General features: G+C 45.3%; 1 protein-coding gene and 1 long non-coding RNA gene across 3 annotated transcripts in view; both read right to left on the reverse strand.

Moving 5' to 3' along the window:
- Positions 1–23,753, reverse strand: part of LOC105830530 (AF4/FMR2 family member lilli) — a 152,463-nt gene that overhangs the window by 80,941 nt on the left and 47,769 nt on the right. The gene's annotated exons all lie outside the window — the stretch shown is intronic.
- LOC118647199 lies at positions 543–7,479 on the reverse strand. Its single transcript, XR_004964514.1, has 2 exons — positions 1,236–7,479; positions 543–1,143 (listed from the first exon to the last, which is right to left on the reverse strand). It is a non-coding gene; the product is annotated as an uncharacterized LOC118647199 (long non-coding RNA).

Below are 23,753 nucleotides of genomic sequence, written 5' to 3' on the forward strand. Positions count from 1 at the left end.
TCGCGGGTGCGCGCGGGAAATCGATAAACCTCTGCTGCTCCGCGTTGCTCGCCGGCGACGAGACCGCTGAGCTCGACCACGTGGAGTAAACGACTCTTACCCGAGGATATAGAATTCCATCTTCTTTAGAGAATAGATTAACAGATTATATTTGCCGACGGGAATTAATGGAGAATAGAAATGGGGAATTACGGCAGACAAGAACGAGCCCCCAGCTCGCAGCGGATCTCCGAGGATACATCTAGCAATTCGAGAATGAGAGCCACTTCGACCAACCCCGATTAACTTTTAATCAATCAACTCAATCGAGTTGCCAGCGTGAAAATTAAAACATTTTGAAAAAAAGTTCCCTTTTCTCTTAATAATTTACGTTTGATCGATCGTAGCATCTGATATATCTTATAGTTTTAACATGGACGGAATCATTGATTTTTTTATTATCTGATGAGCTGTTGACACTGCCGACAAGTTAGCCCATCAGAAGTTTCTCAGGGCACTTTTAACATCGCGCTTGCTTCTACGATTTTTTTTTTCCTCTTTAAACACTCTGCACATAAATCCGTCCATGAATATCTTAAACAAAGGCATATAAAATCAGAAGTAGCCAAGGAGATGGTTACCTCGCAATTGCACGAGGTAACTTTGGTTCTCTCCTCACGTACAGGCACGCACGCTGGTCAACGGTCTGTCTGTCTCCGTCTCTCTTTCTCCCTCGGCTTTGCCACGTATTCCCTGTATCGCGAGTGCCAGGCAAATATCGACGTCACGGTTCGCCTGCACGCGAAAACACGGCCGTCACACGCGCGGTCGTGCGGTATTTATGACTCTGTGCAAACTCGCGAGTGTATATGAAAGCGATTCTCGTCGCGCGAAACGTTCAACTGACTCCGATCGAGAGCGGACGTCCGTCCGATCGAGCTTTGATCCACTTGACTTAGACATCGCGGAACAACCCCGTCGGACGAACATTCGTTGCGTGTGAAAATTGCGTTTCGCGCGGCCACCGTTTCATCGCACGCGCGCGTCATGAAAGCTTACAACCCCCTCACCTTTTTCTATCCTTTTGTATTACGTTTGCATTTCAATTTATAGCAAAGGAAACATTCGAATCATTATCGAGCACTAGGAATAAAAATTTAATGCCTTCGGCAAAAGCTGTTTAATTGGTGATTTTCTAACAGTTATAATTTTTGCTATAGAAAACCACTTTTGCTGAAGGCACTAAACTTTAATACGCGAGAACGTTATAATTGGACCGTTAATTGCAAAGCTCACGTAAAATCACGTGAAATTTTATGCAAAGAAAAATTTTTGAATATATCAGACGTATATGTGCGTGAAGCACGTAAATCTATCGCGGTCGATACAATGGTAATACATGAGTATTTGAATTGTTTGAATATGATTTCATACATAAAGCAGCCGTCCACGAACACCGTTAAAGATCCATTGCAAACACAATACGCTTTGTTGCGGCATAAATGACCTGCGAACCAGCTACTCGCTGAGGGAAGGAGCTTTAAAAAAAAAAAAGGGAAAACCATGGATACGTCCGAGTTAAGCTCCTTATTCCCGAAGAAATTCGACAAAGCCTCAGAGTTACTCGGTAGCGCCGCATAATCATGGAAGGTATTACACAGAAATCTCATCAAACAAAAAATACTCGTAAAACCTGGCACCGGTAAGCTTTTACACGCGAATTACTCCAGGATACTTCGTAGCTTAAACACTTCCCTTTTTTCTTTAAACTTAACTTAGCCGACTTTACCTCCCTCGTTTTATTTTGCATTAATTATTCTGCTCACTTTATAATACTCGTTAATTACTTTAACTTTATGTTGGAAGCTTCTGCTCAATTAGTAATTTCAACATTCTCAGTTATAGAAAAGGCTTCTTTTTATGAGATTTTAATTTTGAGCTCCTTGGGAAGGGAAAAAAAGTTCAGAAAGCAAATACAAATACCCAAGATTAACAATGATTACGTCGAAAGAGACGCTGTAAAATATTTTGAAGACTCGTTCTTTTCTTTCGTGTTTGCCTTTGATATCGTGCGGCGAGTGCTTGGCATCGCGAGAGGGAGGAAAGGCAAAAACACGCTCGGGGTTGCAACTCTGCGGGAGAATGAAGAAGGATTTAAACGACCTTTCTCGCTTCTCCTATTTCCACTTTCTCCCCTTTACGGCACGCACACATTCGCATAAGCATAATGGCCAGTATATAAAAAAAGGGGGGGGGAGAAAGAAAGAGAGAGAAAGAGAAAGGGCGGAAGGCCAAAGCGAGGGTCAGCGAACCGGAGCTCGCGGAGGGTGGAATGTCATTTTCTGCGGTTTTTAACGGAGGAGATCGTGGACCGTAGAACAGTTGCAGCCTGCGCCGGTGAAAAATATTAAATACAAAACGACCAGACTCAACGGGAGAAACGCGATTTTTTGTCGGGTGACGCGTCGGTGACAAAATACAGGGGATTACCCCAGCCAAAGGAAAATATTAGGGCAAAGTTGATTAACTTTCGAATTAAAAATAAAATTATATCAAATAATAGATAAGCGAATCAAACCTAACAATCAACAATCGTAATTCGAGAGGCGGTTTCAAAAAGATAGCAATGATAATCGCGCTATTTTTATCTTTGTATCGTTTGCAGCCCGACACGTCTCGCGCGAGAATATCGTCGAGGGAGGAGGCGGGCGATTCACTTTTCCCGGCGAGTAATTCGTCCGTAACAGCGGTGCGGACACGAGGCGTGTAAATTCGCCTTGAGCGACGAAAAAGCCGCAATAATTTCAACGACGACGACGACGAGGAGGCAGCAGGTGGACGTCTCTCGTTTGAGATTACGTGAGCCGCGGCACGTACGCTCCTTTCTTCTTCTCCCCACCACGCCTCAGCGGGCTCGTCGAGAGGAACGTACTACCCCGCCAGTGCTGCCGTTCGCTGACCTATCCAAGTTCCAGCTGCCGGCTGGAGGACCGGCGGAGCGCCGAAATCTCAATTTCGCCCGTCGTTAACGCATTAGCTGCAAACGGATTGAAGGGGAATCTCTTCTCCTCTCTTCTTTACGCGTTCCCCCCGCTTAATACCGAGCTTCGCTCGTCTTTATTACGATTTCGCGCGGAATCGAGCGTGACTCACGGCATCAACGTTTACAAGGTTGTCGACTACGACGGAGCGGATAAAAATATTCCAGATGTGTGCGATGCTTTCGGTGCGCCTTTAGTCGCGCGCGGAAAAAAAAAAATTGCAATTACTCGCGCGAATGATTTATCGTCGTGACTCGGGTCGAGTCTGCCATTCCCGGGGAAAAAAAAACGTAGCGACGAGATTAGATGAGATTAATACTTTATTCGCGATAAAATCTACATTGTTAGTCACCGCGCGACAATTTCCAACCTGCGATCAAACGATCGATCAACTGGACTGTATAAGAGACTAACGGTGGAATTTATTACTTTATTCTGGAGACAACGGCGCACGTGTGGAGAAGAGTATCGTCGAATTCTTTGAACTACGATAATGTCACTAGGAAGTTAAATTGTGTTTACGGGAGTACCGTTCCCTTCTCTCTTTATCGACAATCAGCTTGCGAAAATCTCTCGGCAAAGAAGGATTCCGTTATCTACCGCGCGACGCTACACATTTTCACGGCGGTGAAATTTATTACAGCGCATCTTCATAAGCAGTCGTAATTGGCTGATAGCGCCGCGAATGCGGAGAAATGCCCGGGGTCTCCGATGCAAACGGACTCGGCGCAAATTAAGTAGACCGCGCGCGAATTAACGTAAAAACACGAAACGAATTAATAAAAGCCACCTTGGACGCGCTCGCGAGATATTAAAATCGCACCCCTTCGCACCGTTCCGCTGTTTCGAGCCCTCCCCCTCCCTCAAAAGTCCTGCCGTACCGCGAGACCGTGCGAGCGACGACAAAAGGGTGAAGGGGAAAAAAAGGGGGAGGAGAAATTGGTGGGTGGAAGTCGACAAAAAATCAAGGGGTAATGAAGAGGACGGAGGGGGTGCGTGCAAAAAAGAAGTCGCGCTTTCGCACGTAAAGGGCTGCCGTCTGCGCGTCGGTGCTCTTTCTCTCCCCCTTCCGTTCTAAAATGATACGTGCCTGGCATCGCTTTCCCGCGTTTTACCCATCCATGTCGTCGTTGTCGTCGTCGTCGTCGTTTCGCTCCATGCATGTAAAATTCGCATTAAAGGCCAACGGAAACGACACGACGACTACGACGACGACGACGATGACGATTGCAGCCGCAGTAGATTCGCAGATCGTAAGGTGATGACGAGTAATCCACAAAAGTGAGATTCTCTCCTCTATTTCCCTTCATTCAGGTTAAATCGCTCGGTATTCGTGACGCGACACCAACGCGGATATCTATATCCGTAATTTAATACGAGGCGCGTCGACGTGTTTATCGACATTTTAATTCCACGCCATATCGCGTGCGACTAATAAATAAAAAAAATTTTTTTCATTGTCGAATACGCAGAGAGAAGCGTTTCTAAGGACCGTCGCAATATCGAAAGTTCACAAGTTCGCGGGGGTATTTTAATGCCAATGAGGACGGTGCGCCGCGATAAATGTCGAATGCGATATACTCCCGCGGGAGAAGTCCGATATTTATTACCGAATTGTGTGCCGACGACGGGTGTAACGGGAGATCAAAAACATCAGCGGATTGCCTCGGCGGAACAACAGCGCGCTGTTACAGCCAGGCGGGACAGGAAGGAAAAGGGAAAAATCTAGGATAAAGGGAAGGGAAGAGGGAGGACGACCTGGAACAAACGCCTGGGGACTGACGGCCGGCGCATGGTACATCTCCGATAACGAAAACGTCCGTTCGGTGTATCGGACGGCCGCATGTTCGATACACGCACATAAAAATTGTGCCGAGTCCGGGGATATCGGGGTGAGCGCGACATTCGACGAAATCGCATTTAACGCACGTCGCCCGCGCGACGCGGGCGAATCGCCCCCTTCGCTCTTGCAACGCGTACCTGCAGGTAAATGTTTAAGATCCCGCCCTGCTGCGAGAGACTTTCGCACACCCGGGGGTCACGGGGTCGCCACGTTTTCCCTCAGCGGCTGACCTCCGCCCCCAGCTGGCCGACGTGGTCATTTTGCGGTCGCTTTCCACGAAAATCGCGGATACGGAGAAGTTGCACGCACTCCAATTAATTTATAACTTCGCTGCTAACGACGCGTCTCTACAAGCCGCCCCTAGTCTGACAGATTTCTCGGGCTGTCAGACCTGTGGATTAACTCTCTCTTTCTCTCTCTCTCTCTCTCTCTCTCTCTCTCTCTCGGCACCGAGTGTTTTGAGTTGGGAGATGCCTCGAGACATCCATAACGGCTTAACAGCTCTACGCGATCTTCTATCATACACACACACTCCAGCCACTAATTAATTTACAACTTTGCTTCCGCTTAGGTCCGCAAACATTTCGTCGCTTGGATTGTTACACATCTCTCCCAATTAATGGACTAACGAACTAATAAAACTCTATTTCACTCTCCTTTGAGCGTTACTTCAAAAAAATTAATGATATACGTTTAAATAAATAATTTTTCGTTACAATTGAATTCGTCATTCGTATGTGTTATTTCTTTATGGAAATTCAGCTTTTGTCTTTTAGAAAAAAAAAATATATATATATAACGAGTCGTGCACGAGAAGAATAGATTGACTCGCATCCATAAATCATTACTACAATGCTTAACGTAATAATACCTATTGCGAATGTACATTGTCATTCTTGCCGAAATGGCTAAAGCGATCGTGCCGTGCAAATACTCGGATTCAGTGATCGGAGCGCGAAGTAATTTGGAATTTCGAGATCGCTTTGTGGAGGGATCACACCACGAGCGGTCTGGCCATTCGGACGTATGGCCTGCCTCCTGGCCGCCTCGTGAGAACCCGCCCAATGGAAGATGGTGTGCAACACAATGACAGCACTCGGGGGCATCTCGATACACACGTCGAGCCTGCCTCCCCATCCCCTCCCTCTCTTCAAACAGCTCCATATAGCCCGCGCTAAGCCCGGAAGATGAGCCTGGGCTGCTATCGGTATCGCGAAACTAAACCACAATTTCCGCACGGTATCACCTGTTAAGCGATCCCCGCGTTCGCACATAAGCGACGCCCGTACGTGCTTAAAATCGAGAAATGTTTATAAAGTAGCTGCGCGACCCGGGATTATCGCGAGATTTCCTTCGCCCCCCTTTTTTTTTACACATACATCAAGTTATCTTATCCCGATAAAAACAAATTCTTATATAAATGTCTGTCCATACATTTTATGTTGAAGATCAAAGTATCGGCAATTTAAAATTTAGTGACGTACAGAAGCCTCGATCAGCGTCGATACAAAGAAAAAAAAAGGAGGGAAAAAGCCCGTCGTACCGCGACGTCGACGTAAACGCCGAAGGGGTATTACGGACGGCTCAGCTCGGTTGCGCCAGCGAGACAAAGAGAGAGAGAAAGAGAGAGAGAGAGAAGCGGAATACGAGCCTGCCGTGTTCAGCCTCGCGCGATAAATCACTCCGAAACGTCGAAGGTAAAGCGCAGAAGATATTCCGCGGGAGGTTAGTAATCATGGGCCGGGCGGAAAGAGAGACAAACTGCCCACTCATCATTACGCCACCGTGCGTTCGCTACCGAAGTAGTGCAAGTCGCCCCGCCGGCCGGGCGACCGTGACTGTAACTGCACACCGATCACGTTACAAGGTCGAGGCGGTTCATCGCTGCGTGGAAACACGCGCGCGTTCGGATAATGCGAGCTAAGTGCGAAGTTATAATTATAGTATTAAGGAAAAAAAAAAAAGAAGACACGAGTGTCGACGATTAACTGACGGGTCAGCGGAGAAACGATAATTTTTGCGACACCACCGCTATTAATCAGCAACTGTTAAGAGTCACTTGGTCGACAATAATTATTCATAAATCAGGTTTTCACCCGTGGACTTCTCGCTTCCTTAACAGATACGTCATTTAAGGTTTCAATCCCTTCGTTCGAGGAATCATGCCGCGAGACGTTAAAGTCGACTAATCACGACGGTAACCTCTTCATCGTCGAGTGGTTAGCGTCCGCCATCTATCGCTCCACTCAGTCGTGCGATTATTCCTCTCGTTCTCAGCCCCCTTCCCCCCCTCTCTCTCTCTCTTTCTCTCTCTCTCTTTCCTCACGTCACGAGCGAGCGCAATCTTTTTTTTCTTTCATCCTCACCGCCTCCAGTCGGGTTCGCGACGATCTACTCTGCTCATGGCGGCGGCGGCGGCGTTCTTCGTCCTTTTTTCCACCCCTTTAACCACCCGGCATTCACTTTATCCTCTCGCGCCCTGAACGTCTGCCATCCACCCTCTCCTCACCGACCTTCCCCATTCCCCCCTTCCCTTTCCCCCGTTCTCAGTTCGCGCACAGATACGACTACGGAATCTTCTTTCATCCCCCCCCCCCCCGAGTCTGCCCTTTTGGGATGCCGTGCCCTCCCCCCTTTCCTTTCTCGTCGGACGAGCTCAATCTCTCGCAATCTCGTATCGGCATCCTTGCGCAACCCTCAGACCGCCTATCACCGACGAAGGCGAGGAAGGACGAAGGACGAAATTACGTCGGGGCCGATCACGCACGCCGCTCGTGTATATGTATATTTATAGCATAGAAGTCACCGTGGCCTTCTAGGCAAGAGTCGTGACGGAAATAGCATTAAGAAAGCTATGCATCGCGTTTTTGACACGCGACACATCTATAACAACAAGCTCATTGGCCCCATTATTATATATATTTAATACCGAATAAAAGAAGTTAAACCGGGAGAGAGGGGAGGGAGGAAAAGGAGGATTCAAATAAACTTGGAAATTAGTGGCTCGAGATAAAGCGCGGAGTAAATAAATCTAATTTTGTTCTTTGTCAAGATTTTATTATTAGACGACTCAATTTCTCGATTTGATTAAGTCCAGTGTGTAATGATACCAGGAATGGAGATAAAAAGAACACTCGCTCGTGCCAAATATAGGGCATGCGATAACGTTTCTTTCCGTGAATTCCGTAATGTTTTCAGAGCGGTCGGACGAAAATAGAAAACCGCAATGCCGCGGATACCGAAGCGACAACTATGCGTTCGTCAAAACGCGATAAATTTGCGTTGGAGAATATTTAGTGCGGAAAAATATATGGGATCACGATCGGATCGGAGTTCGGAAAAGGGGGAGGGGGGGGGGTGCTCTCTCGCGGCCCCGAGGAAAGCGCAACGATTGTCGCTCGTCAATTTCCGATGAAAAGTTGGCGGGGGGGGGGGGGGAGAATAAATCGAGACGAGGTAGAAACGCGCCACCGCGAATCGACGAGCGCGGGTTTCCAATTAAAAGACTCAGCTCATCCCGTAATCTTATTCGCTCGCTGTTATAATGTATTTCATCTCGAAAAAGAATGTCGCGTCCGTTCTGCCCCTCCGCCCCTCCTCTTTCCTCGAATCTCGATACTCCGGTCGTTACCTCGCAATGTCAAACTAACGCGCGGGCTTACAGGAAATTCGTTATCAATGAAATTAATTGGCCGGCTCTGGCAAAAACCTCGTTTTAACGAGGCGCCGCGCGCATGTCGCGTAGGCGGACGGTTAAATGCGCAATTGACATCGCGACGGCGAAGAAGTTACCTAACGGCGAGAGAGAGAGAGAGAGAGAGAGAGAGAGAGAGAGAGAGAGAGAGAGAGTGAGCGGGAGGGGGAATCCCCGTCGCGCGCATGTTCACGTTAAGTAATAAGAATCAATTTCCGATAGACCAACGGATCTCCCTAACAGGAGATTTCCGCTTCTGCCATAATTCATACAGTCCCGTCCTCCGCGCGCCGTCCGTTCTTCCGGCATTCCGCTCCGCTCTGCTTCGCTACGCGGCGGCCTTGGACGGCGGCTTTCCCAAAACTGGCCGAAACCAGTTAGGAGGCAGGCGTAGAGTATACGTCATACGTATACGACCAGGCAAAAAAACGCACCGTTCAACCTTATCTGCTTATCAACGTTAAAAACTAAACCGCGAACACGATACGAACGCACGCGCGTTCATACGCGATATATTTAACGTGTCCCGTTTCAAACCCGGCGAAATGGTTTAGTCCCCGGTTTTTTATCGCCGCTGATAGAGATATTTATCCTTTGACAATTGATTCAGCCTCCTCTCCCTTCGATATCGTATTTCCTTCGTATCGATTTAGATACAGAGAGCTACTTCGTAAGAATTTAGTCACGAGTTTCGATAGAAAGCCGTTACGTGGCGTATCTCCCCCTCCCTCTCTCTCTCTCTCTCTCTCTCTCTCTCTCTCTCTCTCTCTCTCTCTCTCTCTCTCTCTCTCTGAGAAAAACGTTAGAGATGTATTATATTACAGAAGTTTCGTGAGATATATACATTGCGTTGCGCGATACGAATAATCGATATTCCAAAAGCGAACGCTCGAATGCTCGAAATGGCGCTTCTCATCGTATTGGATTAACGTACGTATACCGAAGCCGCGAGACACCTGGCGAACTCTTAACGTCGTTGTTCTCTACAATCTGCATCCTACGCGGGTGCTTCATTGTCATTACACTATTGCCCCTAATTCCCGATCGTTTCCTCTTTCACTGTCGCCACGTACTTCATACCCCGTTTCCTCGCGCGTTGTCATTACGCCGCGTAAATGACCCCGTAGAGATAGAGATAGAGAAAGAGAGAGAGAGAGAGACAGAGTTTAGTTCAAGTTCCTCGGGCTCGCTGATGCGTTTCTGCATCGCGCCGCATGTACGTCGCAGGACGGAACGCTGATTTGCATTATTGCCGATGCACCTAGTGTCAAGTATCAATCGTCGGGACGACACGTGCATAAAGAGCGACTCCGGCTTGCATTCGCGTGTGAACGATGCACAGTACACAATGTACCCTCTCCTGCCTTCCTATTTCCAAGCGATCGTATAATTATTTACATCCTCATTTATGTAATATGAACAATTTATATATCGTGGAAATATTACATTAAACGGAAATTGAGAACTGAAATAATCAACATCTCAGCGAGCTCTGCGAGTTACGTCTCGTAGATTACATTCACCGTTGCACGCTGTTAATAAAATTAAATTATCTCGGACTTCTTGTCCTTCGAGAATTGATGTGTCTTGGTAGATGTAATCTCGTTGCCGCGGGTCTCGGGTGCCATAAAGACGACGTTGTTTCCTCGCCATCCCGACGTTGCACCGCAACAGTGCATTGACTCCCGCACATTCACGTTTGCACTGCCGAGCCAGTGCATACGATGCACGTGCCGCTGTGCGCCGCCTCGATCTCTCATATCTGCTGACTGGCGAAGATGGAAATATCGAAAGCTGGGCACAAAGTCGACATCGCGTTAATACGATCGTCGAGAGAGCGAGAGCGAGAGAGAAAGAGGGAGAACGCGAAGAACACCGGAAAATGTCGGCGGAGATATAAGTCCGTCCGATGGAAACCGATGGAAAACTGACTGAGCGCTCGTGCGAAAATATTCCCTCGCCGCGCCGCTGTATCGAACATCGGAATCGATGAGGAGCACTAAACCGGAGTAATAAAAAGTTAAACAGCGAGTACAGACAAGTTACTAATTGCGTTAGCCGGAGTTTCATTTCAATGCAGATTTCATACACGCGAGGTTGCAGAGGAAGTTTAATATCTCTTTCGATTCGGATATACTTGCATGTTTAATCGTTGAGGCGAAATGTATATTCTTAAAAAAAAAAATTGATAACACAAAGAGATCTATTAAAACGAGTACCTTTTCATGTTTAATTATTATTCGTTAAAGCGGAGATAAATTATATAAAATCAAATTAAGATGAAATAGATATAAATAATAAGAAAAATATGAATAAATTTATGAATTAAATGCCAAAAGAAAATATATTAACACGGGATAAATTGAATTTCGATATGAAATAAAAAGATTGAACGTCCGCGTAATTCCAAACGTGGAGAGCGGGGTGACTGAAATTGCGATCGGTATGCGACGAAGGCGCGGCCTGAAATAGTTAACGATCGAGAACAAAGGGGTAATCGCGTGCCGGGACGACAATGAGCGAAACTAAATGCGGCGGAGGGTAAAAGAGGGGAGTTGTACGAGAGGGCGCGCGACAGACGGAGAGAGGAAGGGAATTATCCAAATTCACGGCGGACATTACCGAGGTTAAGCGGCCCGCTATGGCTAAATTCGAACTCGGGATTCGTGCCAAGTGTGCGATTAATTAACCGCCCCCTCGATGGCATACATCCCTCGCCACGCCACGGAGGATTTCGGGAAGGAACGACGTTACCCACAAACTATTCGGTCGCGACGCAAATAGAGCGCGAGAGTCGAGCGAATTAACTTCGCCAAATGGCCAGAGAAATAAAAGAAAGGGATACGAACGGCCGCGCGTGGTGTCGAGGGGATAGGAGATGCAATCGCGCCAGTGCAATCGTCGGCGCAAGAAGCTCTCGTGGGAAACATTAAGTACGTCATAAATTTAATCGAGCAGTCTTACTCCTTGTTTTTTATTTTATTTTATTTTTTTTTATTTTTTAATGCCGATATGCCGAATGACGCATGGACGGCAATATATCCCCATTGTATCATAATCTGACAAATGTGTTTTCGCAAGAAACGTATCAATAGAAGTCGACATAAATAATCACTGCGGATTGCAAAAGTGCAGGAGACACTGTGCTAATTGCAAATTTCGTAATCTCATCTTCTATAAGAAGATTCCCCGTAGTTCATGGAAGATTCACGCGCGGGAATTAACTTTATTATCAAAACGATACCATCTTCTTCTCTACGCCATTTATATCATTTCTGTTAATTTCCCGATTAAGACATTTTTCTTCGAGGAATAAACGCGACTCCCCGTAATGCGATTAGCATCGGCTGCCGTGAAAATGTGCTCCAGTTTGCGCGGTATCGATTCGTCAATGACAGCTTTCTCAAAATTCAACAAGATTTAATAGATACTACAGATTTTGTATTCATTCGATATCCTGTTCTATATCTGTTTCAATGTTCGAAAGACAATGAGAAAAAAATTTGACGGCTCTCATTCGTCGACAAAATTCGAAACTCATTCTCCCAATCCTGAATAACAAAATCAACATACGTAATTAATGCCTTCGAATTAACGGACAATTAGCGAACCGACCTGCGTGGTTTACTACCCGCTCTTATTTTTTTCCGCTCTCGTACAAAGCCGCAGGAAAGCAGAAGTAAGCGCGGAGTATACGCAACCCCGCCGGCGTAATGCCCGTGATTATTAATTTCCAATAAAGATTTTAAAAAAGCAGAAAAGAACAAAACGTCGCGCACGGTAGGAGATTCGCCCATTCGCACACCTCGCCATTATTCGGGTATCTCGAGTAATTTTCCGGTAGCGTATACCGCACAACGAGCGCGGAGGGCGGAGAAGCGGGAGGGGAGGTTACCGAGCCATTGTTTATTTCCTCTAGTAGTCCTCGACTTTCTCTCCGTCTCTCGTTTCTTTCTGTCTCTTCATCTCATCCCCCCATCTATCCCCTGCATCCTACCCTCCCCACCTCCCCCCCCCTCTCTTTCTCCGTCTCTCTTTCCGGCTCTTACTACCTACGACTCTCGTCAAGCCACCGCATTATCCCACCCTCTCACACACCGGGTATTGATTCCGTCATACCACCCCCGCCGTGAGAGACCCAGGCTTGCTCTCTCCAACGTGAGCGTGTGCGTGGCACGTGTACGTGCACGTCGGCGTCGGGCGCCGACGTCCGTGTGCGTATTTTAGCCACCGAGAGCGCACCGTCGCCCCCTCCCCCTCCCCCCCGTCCTCCTCGTCCCCCTGTGCAGTCGGCGTGGCGCAGTCAAAGCGGCCAAAGCGGAAAGGGGATGAAGAAGGAAAACTGGTAGAGTAAGAGTAAGCGGAGAACGGAGCGCGAAGGGGGGGGGGGAAGAGGAGAGACCGATGGGAGAGAGGAGCGGTTTAATAAATTGCGCTAAATGGCAGCTTGGTGCGCGGTGCAACGCGTGTAACACACACGTGCGTGCAGCGCACACAGGCGCGCACGGCGCATCGCGCGCACGCGCGCTCGCCCAAGCACGCGTAACGGAAACGTAACCCATGTAACGACAATGTTGTAAACGCACCATTAAAAAATCTACCGCCCCCTCCCTCCCCCCGTCCCTTCCGCCCTTTCTCTTCTACTACTCCAACTATTCCAATTGACGGTAAATTTCAACTTAACGCGTGTACTTATGCGCGCGCAAATATGGACCGATACCGCGTGCGTACATGTGCGAATGGTTAATCGTATAAACATTAATCCTCGCACACACGGCGAGGAAGAATAAATATTAATCCCGAATCGGCCGAGGGCCCCGGGGGGAGTTCATTGCCAAATATTGTGCGTAATGCCGCCGACAATGGTGCAGGGATAAAACGCGCGTCCACGGAAACAAAGTATATTCGCGCGGCGCATTTCAGGTGTAATACTCATCGCGGACGATTTTAATTTACCGCGCGTATCAGCGTATCGATCGTGTCAAAAGACTTTTTAAGCGCGGTATTTTCCTCATCGGCCTCGCGGATGCGCGGCGCACTATAAATTATATAAAGGATTAAAATTTCAAACCCCATCACCGTTGTATGCATTACATAATTGCATTTGTGCGTGCGGAATCCCGATCAATTATACACAATTCGATAGGACGGCTCGTAAATGTATGCATTTTAAATGCCATACACATTTTGTCGTAACAGAGCAAATCAAGAGCTTATACATTTAATTAACGCGTTCATCGGGCGTCGAGTGCGCATGCTGAATTGTTTTCCACGTGAAAAGTGTTTCACGGATAAACGCTTTTGGCGAAAGGCGGGCGGGGAGAGGAGAGCGGTTAATTAATTATGTCGCGCGTTGTGCAATAATTGGCTGTCCTTCGAAGTGAAACGCGCGCCTCTATGACGGAAATCGCCGCGTCGCGTCGCGGCTAAATCGTCATGACGTTATTACATGGAGCACGGCGCGGTATCGAAGCGGCGAGTGCATTTTCATTCTAAACGATTATTATAACGCGCGAAAGTAATATAAACGCTTTCTGATTACCGTCGGTGGTTAATTATAAAACCCACCGCTGATTTTACCGCTGCCAAACAAGCGTCCGCCCGCGCGCGCGCGCGATAATATAACGCGATATGTAATTATTTGACTCGTTTACGATTTAGCTCTTCCCCCCCCCCTCGATTTCGCTGTCAACGGTTTGCTGGTGTTCTTAGCAATTAAAGTTTAATGTAGCTATCAAATCACCTTTTTTTTCTATACACTTGTGAATATGCGTCTAAATCTAAATTCTCTTTACGTAACAACGTAAATTTTCCCCCAGTTTTCTAGAACTTCCCTTTCTGAACGTAAAACTAAAATAAATTTAACTTTCACAATTTTAAAACTAAGTTTTCCGAGTGTCGAAAAAACTCGGCAAGGTCGCCGCGTCAAGTTTCTCAGTTGAAAATAACAGTGTAACATTACGGACACTCGGGGTATTCTTGATGAAAAAAAAATTATCGACTGAAAACATCTATATGAACCCTAATCGAATGTTATAATAAAAAGATAAAAAAGATGTGAAAATTTTTCCTTGTAAACAAATATGTTGAGTTCGAAAAAAAAAACTGGAAAAAATACACTGAACAACCATCAAACTCTTCTAGCCATGCTTTAGTATTTCTTGGGACATTTTTATTAATTCTTTTTCTTCGCTTTCTCAGCAGACAATCACCAAACAAGTTTCTATTTTTGCCTTCGCTGCCTTGAGATTTTTCTGCTGAATCTTTTTTTCTTTGCTTTCTCAGCACTACTCTATCGATATTCATTCCTTTGTCGTTTCTTTTGTAAAAAGATAAAAGATGAAAAAAACATTAAAATTTTTCTTTATTAGATAAAATTTAGATTTGGTTTGTATACAAGAATAGAAAGAGGATTAGCATTAAATAATCGTTGAACTTTTCTGTTTCTGCTTTTATTATTGCTTGAGAAGGTCGAAACTCTTCTAATAAATCTTTTTCTTCTTCGCTTTCTCAATACTATCTATACCTATACTCATTGGTATTTCTATTTCGACTCTATTGTAGTAAAAATTTGGTAAAAAATGTAAGACGAAAAGATGAAAAGATGTAAAAAATTTCTCTTTTTAAACAAAATTTAAATGTATTGCGGCTAAAAATAAAAAGACATTTGTCGACATTAGACAATCACATTTTTTATCCTCACTGTACCTTAAGAGCTTCCTAGTAAACTTGTTTTCCCTACTTTCTCAGCATTATATTATTGTCGATATTCTCTAAACAAATTGTAATAAAATAATTTCCCTGCAAAAAAACTATTATAAATGCCTGGAGGTAAATGAAATCTAAAAATAAACGCCCAAAGATTTCACGGAGAAGTCTTGTTCATCTCCTTCTCCGTGAAATGTTGAGTGCAATCCACGCTGTTACGCACACATGACTTAATTGCCGTTCGACATGCAAAAGTCGACGGGCAAATATGCAAAGACGGCGAAAGCGAGCTCCGCATAAATCGCGGGATGTGCGAGAATCCGACCGGCGCGCGGCGGAGACCCTGGCGGGTCTGTGCGCGACAATGGCGTTACTGGCGGATTACCGGAGAGAGATCGAGCGCGAAACGAAAACGCGCGATGCAAATTTGCGAGATACAGGACATATGTAAATCACGCGAGGCAGAGCCGCACGAAAATCGGAGCGGCTTAAGAGGGGGAGGGGGGGGAGGTGACGGGGCTATCTGCCGACTTCTTCATCCCTCTTAAAATTCAACCCGGTATTCTTCTCGGGACAGATCTGAATAATGTAGTAGGCGACGAGGGAGAAAGAGAGAGAGAGGATGGCCAAGGGAGCACGCGCTCCGCATTCTCCCCATTCGCCGTCTAAAGTCCAAAACTTAAAAGCCATAAGAGCAAAGAGGGTGACGCGGCGCGTTTCCAGGTTTCCTCCGCGGTTCCCTCACGACGGGCATTAGGGTTATTAAAAGCGATTCGAGAGAGAGAGGCCCGACACCCGGAAGGCCTCGAGCCATCGGCGCCTCGTTATCTCGACGACAGTCGATTTAACCTGACACAACGCGGGAATTTATAGACGCGCTCGCGTGTACACGCGCGTTTACGGTACGTCGAAACGAACGGGTTCGTCGTTTCCTCGATATCTGCGGCCGCCGCACGCATGCACGAGTCGACGTCCTGGGGAAAAAAAAAAAAACACTCGCTTTCGTTCGCGTATACGAGCCGGGAAGAGACGTCGATATCTATCTGAAACTGGAACGATCAATGTCGTTCAACGGCTCGGAAATAGAAACGAAGCTCGGGCTGTTGCAAAACTAACGCGTTTTCCCCTCAATTTAATTTCGTTCCATCAGCTCTCCAGTTAAACATATTAAACGCGTTACGTTAATGCGCAATAAACGTCAATTAAACGTATTCAATCGTACAAAATAATACACATAATGTTATTTATACTTATTAAAATGAACATAATGAACTTGTCGAAAATAGTCAAGATAAATGAAATCAAACGAGCGATTCCATTTAATTAATCAAAACTTGATGACCTTATAATGAGGTACCTTTTCCGACGCGGCAAAAAAAAACGCGAGACGTGACATGTGCACCGATGAACCGCGACGTCTTTTCATTTAACAAAATTCTATTCTTTGTCCCGCGGTTTCCAAGCGAAATCCAACTCTACGCCAGTAAACAACGAGTTTTTCAGGACTACTGGTTTTGAGCTGGTATGTTTGAGAAAATTGACTTTCGTTCCGCTCGGCCGCGATCGATCCCATATTACCAACAACCTCCCGGCGCTGCTGTCCACATCATAAATTGCCCCGGTAAATACGGTCCTTCCGTACGCTAGGATTCTCTCCGGTCGGGCTTACAATGGCGAATGACAAATGAGCGAGAGACAGAGCGAAATAAACACGCGTGCGCGCGCGCGGAATCGCGCGCCGATAGTATCGTGGGACGACGCGGAGCGTGAAGATGGACTCTTTCTCTCGCACCTCTATGAGAATTTCTCCCACGGTTCCAGTTAAGGAGAAAATGCGATTATTTCTGCCGTGGATCTACCTGACCGCAAGGCCGAGTCGTGTCCTCCTCGCGTTATTTCGCGTTCTAAAACGACGAAGACGTACGTTGCGATCATCGCGATCGCAGTATTTAAGCGCAATTCTTAAAACCGATTAGACTAGGAGTAAAAATGCATCTTCATTTTCCTGTCAAGCTGTTTGAATTTTTAATTTTATAAAAAAAGAACTCCCTGAAATTTCTGTATTTTATTCAAAATTCTTAGAAATAAATTTTTATTTTGTTATTAATTTAATGCTCTTAATCAACAAAACCCGTTTAAGTTTGGATTCTATGTACATTCGTTCGTACGGATTTAACTCATTAAAATACATTATAATTCGAATAATGATTAAGCACACAACATCAATCTAGCATTGTCTTTTATTGTCAATAATTTCTTTGTAAAAATTCAATGTACGCTATATTAATTGCTAATTGATTTTGCGTCATTAAGAAAAAGATGAAGAAATTACTTTGTTAGAAAAAGAGAAACAAAAATTAAATTTAAATTCCAAAAATTTCTTTTAGCGCCAATAAAATCCCACGTGAAAATCCATAATTTTCAAGGATAAAAAATGTATTCTATAAAAATTCCAGATATTTCCGCTAGATAGCAAACACTTTGCACGTATAAATTCATTATTATAAACTTACTGGAGATGATATCCCGACGTTCACCACGTGATCGACCTCGTGATTAAGGCTTATCGAGAGAACCATTATTGCGCGTCTCTTCGTTCCTGTATCACCGGCGTGCTTAGATTTTGCGTGCAACGGCGAAATTCGACACAACGCTTATCGGGCACGTACATCGGGAGGCCGCAACTCAAAACACACGCGCGCGTACGCGATAATCCGCGGAAATTATTTCGCCTTGATTCGTTAAAAAAAATTCCCTCGAGCATATGTACGATCGTCGCGCGCGTTGTCCACACACATACACACACACAAGCACACACAGAGAGTTTCGTCGAAATCACTCAGACAACATCCCCTCCACTTTAGTGTCAAGCATATGTAAATCTAAGGGGACATATTTTATCGACTTCGCCGCCCGGATTATGAATATTAATGAAAAATGCAAATGCACTTGCAAATTAAACATTATACAATTCAAACATGAAAAAATAGGCGCGCGCACGCGTATCCGGCCCGATAAATAAGAGTGAGTTAAACGGCGGTTATCGAAAAAAATAAAATAAACGCTCGCTTGTAAAACCGAGCCTCTCGTCGGTAGCTCACGCTCGCTGCTAACCCACCGATGCGTGCGGCATCGATCGTACGTCGGGCGTGCACGTGAGCTTATGCAGATTCGACGGGTAAGTGTCACACATTAGCCGCGACAAAAAGCCGAATGGATCGCAGCGTTTAAGCGCTGCGTTGCCGGACGACAGACGCGCGCGCGCGCGCGCGCCTTAAACGAGGACGAGGCGAAAAAGCGGCGTTACTGTGCGACGAGTCCGCAACACGACAAGCAAAATGCACTATAAAGCGATCTCTCCTTGAGACGCGGCACGCTCGATCGAGCGCAGCTAGCGTCGAAGGTGGTGGCGCGACGACGACGACGACGACGACGACGCGCTCGAAAATGCCAGCCTTCGACGTACAATATAATCCGACGATCTCGTGCGAGTGAACGCGCGATTCTAGCCGGAGCTGTTTTATATTTCATGCGCCGTACACGCCACACTTCCCATGGCTTTCCTCTCGCTGCCACTATAATTCATCGCGTTTTCGCGCCTCCTGATCCCAGATTACTGGCAGACATTGGATTACCGAAACGCGGGCTGTTATCTAATTTCCGCGTATTAACTTCCAGTCAAAAGTCCTTTCGATGAAAGGTTTAAACTCGTTAGATTTTCCAAGATTCCTTCTCTTTGAAGAAGAGAAAAATAGCCGCCTCGTCGAAGGGTCAGGATGCTCCCTCGAGCTCTTCCAAGTACGGAAACAAATAACAGAAAAGGAGAGAGAGAGAGAGAGAGAATAGAAAATCACTTCTGAAATAGCTCGTTTGTTCTTTATGTCCACCGGTCGCATTCGCCGACTGATTGCTTCTTGCAGTTAGTTCCTCATTATGCGGTGGTAATGCTACGTCTTATTTCTCCGCGTCTCTCACTTTATATCTCATTGTGTGCCGCTCGTGATGATAGAGAGAGTGAGAAAGACAGAGATACGGAGGGGGCCGATGGCATGGCGGAGACACGCACACACGTCTACGCGCTCGTACACGTACGTACGGAGCGAGAAGCGCAGAGAAAGACAGAGAGAGAGAGAGAGAGACACACACAGAGAGAATGCACTCGTGTCCCCGCGGATCTAGCCTAGCCAGTCTATAATCTGGGGTTCACGTAGGCGCCGGTGTTTGTGCTCGACGGAACGGCAGCGGTGTAAACGTGCACGCACACATAGACGCGCAAAACAGAGAGAGAGAGAGAGAGAGAGAGAAAGAGATGCGCACGGGATGCACACGTACGCGGAACATCGTTGTCGTTGTCGTCGTCGTCGTCGCACACGTCGTCGGGATTACGTAAAGCCACGAGGCCGGAGTATAACGCGATCAAACGACCTACAAATCGCGGGGGCTTTGCTTTCCGCTTGGCGTAAAAGCGCCGCGAGCTAAACTCACCCGCGTGCGCGCGGGAGAGAACGATTCGCGAAAGGAGGCGATCGGCGAATTAGCGAACAATATGCGCCCTATATCCGCACTTTAATGCACGCGAGAGACAAAGGGAGAGGAAAGGCACGCGCTCGGCCAATCTTGCGCGACCGATCGTTTACGTGTCTCCGCCGCACAACCGGTGGACGTACGCGGCGCTATTTCTGCTTAACAATAACGCGTTTTAAAATCGTGTCACGGACTTTAATCTCGTCCGCCACGCTGTCCTAAATTGATAATCCGTATCTCACTAAATATCTAGTACTCGCAACTATCAGCTATTATTGTGAGGGGGAAAAAAAGGAATGGGAGACGAGTGAGAAATGCATTTGAAACGCAAGAAGCGATCTCGTTTAAAAATACAAATTACAAAAGCCTAACAAAGCAATATATAATTAAATCTAAAGTTTTAACATAATTTAACATAATTTCGAAACCGGTATAGACTTCACTCTGGTTAACAGTTCAGTAATAATAACTTAATTAACGTGGTAACTAGTTAAAGTTGCCGTTTTGCGTGTAAAATATATTTCACGCTCTACAGTAAATTACATCCAGGCAGAAAATTGTAATTTTTTGCCCCGGATTATATCATCCCCGTGAGAAAATTTTGCTTCGTGCAGAATCATTAATACGAAAATGAAAAAAGAAAAATCATATATTCCAGTTCTGCTCATTTGCCCCGGATTAGCGCGTTGAGAAATTGATCCTTAACGGCGTATCGCATGCTTCGCGTGCAACGGTCGTCAATGAATATTTCAAGCGTACTATACATCATTACTACTCGCAAGTAATATTTACTCGGCGATTAAACCTAATTGCTATGCGTATCTTTACGCGCGATGTACACTAAACACAAATAGTCTCCAATAACCCGATGTACCCGCGGAAGAGTTTCTAACATCGTCGAAACTAGTTATTAAACAAATAACTAATGACCACGAAAAAAAAAAAGAAATTAAATGCTGAATCTTTACATCGCAGCAACGGCATTAAATAGTGAAGATTTTTATCGGACTTTTAATAAGCCACGAATTAATCGAAAAGTGCTTCTGCAAATGAAAAATCAGTTTCGCACCAAATGCCTCCACGAAGTTTCGGAACGTATATGCCCGGTGTGTATATATCGACGTAACAACTGGATCAAACAATTTGCATGAAAGCAATGGCGGATCGGTCGATTGGTTTTAGCGTGAGTGCAGGAAGTCCTAATAAATTCCCGGCTACCAATACACGAACGAATGTCGGGGAAATGATCGTTGTTTGCCATCATCGCTGCCGGGTATCGTCTCGTCATCGTCGTGGCCGTCAGTTACGCTCGCTCGGTATGTATTGCCATTAAAACCGAACGGAGCGGATTGCGTAATCCGCCTATTGGTATACTCGATACACGCGCTTATCGCGAATGTTTCGATACAGATGGCTGAAAGCGTGATATTTCGCAGAATATGGGATGAACCGATCATTGAGAAAACAACACCGTGCTGTGCTGCACGTGCGTCACGTTAATTGATGATTCGGAATTAAAATCCGACAAATTTAAAACCTATTGATTGTCATATCGCGTAGAATCTGAATTCATGATGTACGTGTTATTTCATTATGTTTAGATTATGCTTTTTACGCTCTTCAATAGAATCATAGTTATGAGAGAAAATCTCAAAATACAAGCTTTGTTTTTTCATGTTTTTAATGTGCAAAAAATATATGTTTAAAAAACAAATATATGTGTATAATAAAAAAATAAAATATCAAATTTATATAATGTAACAAATTTGTTAGTCTTTTATTTTATATTTCCCATATTTATAACGTTAATTTTCTCTCTCTCTCTCTATCTCTTTCTCTCTATCTCTTTTTCCCTCTCTCCGAATCAAATGCAAAATACAAAGCACAGTTGATTTGAACAGACGCTTATGTTGCAGTCTATTACTGGTCGCACCCAAGATCACCGTCGCTTCAAAAACAAGATTATGAGCGCTGTTTAATTACACGCGTAGCTCCGAACGCGCGAATGCGGCAATGACATTCATCCGCGGTGCATTAATAAACGATCCTACTCGCGGATAATCGAGATTTCAACGAGAAGAAACGACTCGTTAAACGCGTCCGCCGGGATGTGCATGCTGCTATTTTCAGGCACGACAAAAGGCGTATTGCGTAACTCGTAACATTCTCTCGTCACGTGTGAGCGGAGTTTACATATATTTAACAGAGATATATATAATATCTCGAAGAAACAAAGAGAATAAGATATATTTGTGGGAATTAATGTTACGTATCAATTTAAAAGAATTTAATTAGATGAAATATTTTTTAAAAATTATTTAAATTAAGAAGAAACCCTCATCTGCCATCTCGAAAACTAAAATCTCGAATCTTCACCAAATTTAAAAAACAATGAAAGAAATTATAAGATACAAGATATATTTAAAAATATATCTCGCTCTTTTTAATAAATGAAAAATTTAGTAAACAATTTCTTTCATCTGAAATTTTCCGCAAAATGGTCCGAAATTTTAACCGAAATAATGAATGACCTATATTGTTACAGCGTAACAATATAAAATACGACAGAATGGCGAGATCGCCCGCGGTGATGCGTCGTGCCGAAGTTTCCGCCTGGTTGTTTATCGAAGAGAATTCGAGCTTCCGATTTTCCCCTCCCCCCCCTCTCCCGTTTTCTTATTATTCGGGTTTTCACGACGCAGCTTCGCTCGAACGTAAAGTCAATATATAGACACGGACTATATCCGACAGGATACAGACAGAATCTCCCCGCCGGCCGTCCGCACACGGAGGAAACGGAGGGATATCTCTCAGATACGCTGTTGCTCGCCGATCCTCACCGCGATGCGACGCGATGTTTCTTTGCCCCCTTTAGTTCCGGCGCGTTTAACAGAAGCATATCGCGACGTCATGCCGGAAGAATGGTATCGGCACGTGATGGCACGGCACACTCGGATATGCACATAACATATATGTTTACGCGTGCATAAATACATACACGCTTGCGCGCGGGCGAGTGCACTTTTATGGCTGCGAGATAATGTAAAGAAGGTGGCTCTCATTTATGTCTTGTGTAATAACTTTGTTAATAATCAATATTTTAAATTGAAAAGTTGACATTTCCAGTCATTATGTTGTTTAGTCGATTCTAAAATCATAATTATAAAACATCTAATATTCAGGAATTGTACGGACAACACTATTCGAAGCTATTTGAAGATGCTCGATATGGCAAATGATTTAATTATATTAAGCTGAGTCCTCGCTTGTCATGAAAATGATCTGAGCTTTCTATTTTAATTCTCTCGATTTAAATTTATCAATCTGATTAATGCAAACTTAATAAATTCGATAGTAATATTAACCAAACGAGCTTTTAATTATATATAAATTTGCATCTCTTATCTCCGTACAGTTGCTCTCGTTCGCAGGTATCCGGTTCTTAATTTCGCGAGTCTGTTAATCCTTCCATAAATTTGCGTTCGCGTTTTCACAACGCATTGCTGTTGATATTCGCCGTCTGTTTAACCGACGAATCCGAGAAGTTTGTGGAATCGCGGAACCGAAGGCGGTTCCGATGAAACCAACTTTCATTGGAATCCAAGAGAGACGGATACGAATTGCTATGCCGAGAAAGAGAAAGAGAAAGAGGAAGAGGCAGAGAGAGATTGTGCTATCCGCTCGATTGAATTTTCTGCCCGGGGTGAATTCAGCTTCCTTATGTGTGCGCGAGGAAAAGTCGAGCGATCCGGGATTTTCCGTGGGAACGCCCCCCTCCCCCGTCTTCTTATCAGATATCTTTACGATCGACTAATTATACCATCGGCACGAGTGTAAAGATGAGAGTTACAGAGATTCCCGACCAGGATGCATGCGCAGAGTCCGCTGCGGCCAGTCGGAATGAACACGTAATCAACGCGAGAGCGGCCACCCTCCTCTCGTTCGACGCGAATTAAAAAAAAGA

The sequence above is a fragment of the Monomorium pharaonis genome, chromosome 8, assembly GCF_013373865.1.
Source record: "Monomorium pharaonis isolate MP-MQ-018 chromosome 8, ASM1337386v2, whole genome shotgun sequence".
Classification (NCBI taxonomy): domain Eukaryota; kingdom Metazoa; phylum Arthropoda; class Insecta; order Hymenoptera; family Formicidae; genus Monomorium; species Monomorium pharaonis.